At 38.3% G+C, this 4,283-nt stretch overlaps 1 pseudogene; it reads left to right on the top strand.

Annotated features, from left to right (window-relative positions):
- On the top strand, positions 881-4,049 carry LOC104780409 (annotated as a pseudogene).

Here is a 4,283-nt window from a genome sequence, read left to right as displayed (position 1 = left end):
ACATTTTAAGTTTGAAAATTTAGAAAATTGACATCTTTATACTTCTATGAGATAGCTTGTGTGCGATATCTAGTAGGTGATATAGATCACATAGCCGTACACATTTATTGTAATTGACTTAATGATTTTTGATATTGTTTGTAATATTAATTTGTGAGTTTAAATATTTTGGAATAAAAACATTACACTCTTATGTCTTCATATTAATTTGTCGATTTGTGCTTTCTTCTTTTTGTCTTCATATCTTAAATGTCTTATATGTTGTCTGTTGGAATACGATCTAAATCCCACATTGGAAATTTAAAGAGCTATCATTAATTGTCAATTAGTTTTGAGTTAGAAGTCCATAGTAAAGCTTGAATATAACATGGTATTAGAGTCCAATATTTAATCTCTGATTTTTTCGTTAAGCTCTAAATTCATTTTAACCGTTTGACTAACACGTAGCGCCTAGTATTCCATGTATTGTTACAAAATATATATTGTTAGACATAAAAATATATTCATAGACGTGTAAAACGAATAAAATCTTGGCAATTTAGCACATTTAATCGTGATTTCCGAAATCTTATTGTGCAACAAAATCTTACCTAAGCACGAGTCATATTAAAAACTTTACCAAACATGTTCAAAAAATAAAATAAAAACAAACATCAAACATAATCATTTCTCATAAATAAAATTACAAAATTAACAATATAAAATTTACAAAATAAGTATTTTTTTCAAGTAATTATATTTAGCATATGATTTTATTGCATGATGTTTTATCCAAAAAACTTTTAAACATAATCATATAATTATATTTTATTCTAAAATTATAATATAAATAAAAGAAATTCGAATGAGCACGGTGCTAATCTAGTTAGACAGTAAAGTATCATCACACTACCTAACTTAACAATGGCCTCTCCTTTTTTATCTATAGCTTCTCCTCTTTCTCTTCTTCTTGCTTTGTTCCTCTGCTTCTCAACACTCCACTGTTCCAACTCCATCGGCAAAGGCTACCGTCTGATCTCAATCGAGAAGTCTCCCGAAGATGACAGCTTCATTGGCTATCTCCAAGTCAAGCAGAGAACCACAATCTACGGCTCTGATATAACCACTCTTCGTCTCTTCATCAAGTACAGAGTTATCCTCTGCTTCGCACCCCACAATACCAATCTATTTCTGACCGTTGGATTTTTTTCTTTTTTTTTTTTGCAGGCACGAGACAGATCATCGTCTTCGTGTTCACATCACAGACGCCAATGAACAACGATGGGAAGTTCCGTAAAATCTCCTCCGCCGGGAGAAGCCACCGCCGGTGATCAGAATATCAAGAAAATCTCCGGTTACTGTAAAGGAGATCTCCGGACCAGAGCTGATTTTAAGCTTCACCACAGATCCTTTCAGATTCGCCGTGAGAAGAAGATCCAACGGTGAGACGATTTTCAACACTAGCAGAAGCTCCGATGAGAACTTCGGAGAGATGGTCTTCAAGGACCAGTACCTTGAGATCTCAACTTCGTTACCTACAGACGCGTCTCTGTACGGATTTGGTGAAAACTCACAAGCCAATGGAATCAAGCTTGTAGCTAATGAGCCTTACACTCTCTTCGCTGAAGACGTCTCGGCGTTTAAACTCAACACCGATCTTTACGGGTCGAATCCGGTTTATATGGATCTGAGAAACGTTAGAGGTAAACCCTATGCACACTCTGTTCTGCTCCTCAACAGTAATGGTATGGATGTGGTTTACAGAGGCGATTCCTTGACGTACAAGGTAATTGGAGGTGTTTTCGATTTCTATTTTTTTGCTGGATCGTCGCCTCTCAACGTCGTTGATCAATACACTTCGTTAATCGGACGGCCAGCACCAATGCCGTACTGGTCTCTAGGTACTAATATGAATATCCCCTTGTTTCTGTGTAATTTATGTGTTTTCTTACTTATCTTTAACCTAATTTGTTCTTTAGGATTTCATCAATGTAGATGGAGTTACCGTAACGTATCAATTATTGAAGATGTTGTGGACAATTATCGCAAGGCTAAGATCCCTCTTGATGTGATTTGGAACGATGCTGATTACATGGATGGTTACAAGGTCTTCTCCTTGGATACTGTGAACTTCCCTCTTGCTAAGCTATTGGCTTCCTTGGATAGGATCCATAAGATAGGAATGAATTATGTTGTGATTACTGATCCTGGTATTGGTGTTAACGCGAGCTACGGTGTATACCAAAGAGGCATGGCCAACGATGTGTTCATTAAATATAAAGGTAAGCCATTCTTGGCTCAAGTGTGACCTGGTCCTCTTTACTTCCCTGATTTCCTTAACCCTAAAACGGTTTCTTGGTGGGGTGATGAAATCCGACAGTTCCATGAATTAGTCCCCATTTATGGTTTATGGATAGACATGAACGAGGTCTCCAACTTCTGTTCTGGTTTGTGCACAATCCCTGAAGGGAAGCAATGCCCGAGTGGGGATGAACCTAGTGCGAGGTGTTGCTTAGACTGCAAGAATTTAACCAATACAAGGTGGGATGATCCACCTTACAAGATCAATGCTACTGGACACAAAGCTCCTCTCGGATTCAAGACTATTGCCACAAGTGCTTATCATTACAATGGTGTTCGAGAGTACGACGCTCACAGCATCTATGGGTTCTCTGAGACCATAGCGACCCACAAGGCCTTACTTGCTATCCAAGGCAAACGTCCGTTCATATTATCTCGGTCCACTTTTGTTGGTTCAGGTCAGTACGCGGCTCACTGGACTGGAGACAACCAAGGAACATGGCAGAGCTTGCAAGTATCTATCTCAACGATGTTGAATTTTGGGATATTTGGAGTTCCCATGGTTGGTTCAGACATATGTGGGTTCTTTCCTCCGACAAAAGAAGAACTATGCAATCGTTGGATTGAAGTCGGTGCGTTTTACCCCTTTTCAAGAAATCACGCTGATTACTACGCTCCAAGAAAAGAGCTTTACCAACGGGGAACAGTTGCAGAGTCGGCTCGTAACGCTCTTGGGATGAGATACAAACTCCTTCCTTTTCTCTACACTCTTAACTACGAAGCCCATATGACTGGTGCACCAGTGGCTAGACCACTCTTCTTCTCTTTCCCTGATTTCACCGAATGCTATGGTTTGAGCAAACAGTTCTTGCTTGGAAGCAGCTTGATGATATCACCGGTTCTTGAACAAGGCAAGACCCAAGTGGAAGCACTGTTCCCACCAGGTTCTTGGTATCATATGTTTGACATGACTCAGGTCGTTGTTTCCTAGAACGGGAAGCGTGTGACTCTCCCAGCTCCTTTAAACGCCGTGAACGTTCATCTGTATCAGAACACGATATTACCGATGCAACAAGGTGGGTTGGTTTCTAAAGAAGCGAGAACTACACCGTTTAGTCTGGTCATCACTTTCCCTGCAGGAGCATCAGAGGGATATGCCACCGGGAAACTCTTTCTGGACGAAGATGAGCTTCCAGAGATGGAACTTAGAAACGGGCAGTCAACGTACGTTGACTTCTACGCATCGGTTGGAAATGAGAGTGTGAAGATATGGTCAAGAGTAAAAGAAGGTAAGTTTGCGTTGAGCGAAGGTTTAGTGATTGAGAAAGTGATTGTTTTGGGACTTCAAGGAACAGGGGAAGTTTCTGAAATACATATCAATGGGAACCCAATCTTGAACGAGACCAAGACGATTGAGGTTACCTCAAAGGAGCAGACGTATGTGGTGGGTTCGGAAGATGAAGGAGAGAGTAAGAGCTTCATGGTTGAGCTTAAGGGCCTTGAGATACTAGTGGGTAAGGACTTCAATATATCCTGGAAAATGGCTAGTACGTACTATCAATGGCGTCCATTAAACTATACAAGTGAGAGTTAGTCGATTTATTAGTGAGGAAAAGGAGATTATAGCAAAGTTATCTAAAGCCTAACGCAATCGTGTCTAGCTGTCGAGCTCTATTGTCTCGTGACTCGTGAGATGAATGCAAAACATATACAGTAAAACCTCTCTAAAGTAATAATGTTGGGACCAAAATATTTTATTAATTTATAGAGATATTAATTTATCTATAAATTAATAATTATTATTTTATAGTGTAAATTAATAATTATTAATTTATAGGTATATTTTTAATTTTTTGATTTTTTAAAAAATTAGACAATTTTTGCAAAATAATATTAGAATTTTGGATATTGTAAATTTTATGGTATTGGAATTGAATTTGAAATAATTAAAAAATATTATTGACAATGAATTACAAATATTATAGACAAATTCACTTATACAC

The sequence above is a fragment of the Camelina sativa genome, chromosome 4 (genome assembly GCF_000633955.1).
Source record: "Camelina sativa cultivar DH55 chromosome 4, Cs, whole genome shotgun sequence".
NCBI classification, from domain to species: domain Eukaryota; kingdom Viridiplantae; phylum Streptophyta; class Magnoliopsida; order Brassicales; family Brassicaceae; genus Camelina; species Camelina sativa.
Note: the sequence above shows the minus strand (reverse complement) of the source record. Positions and strands in the feature narration are given on the sequence as shown.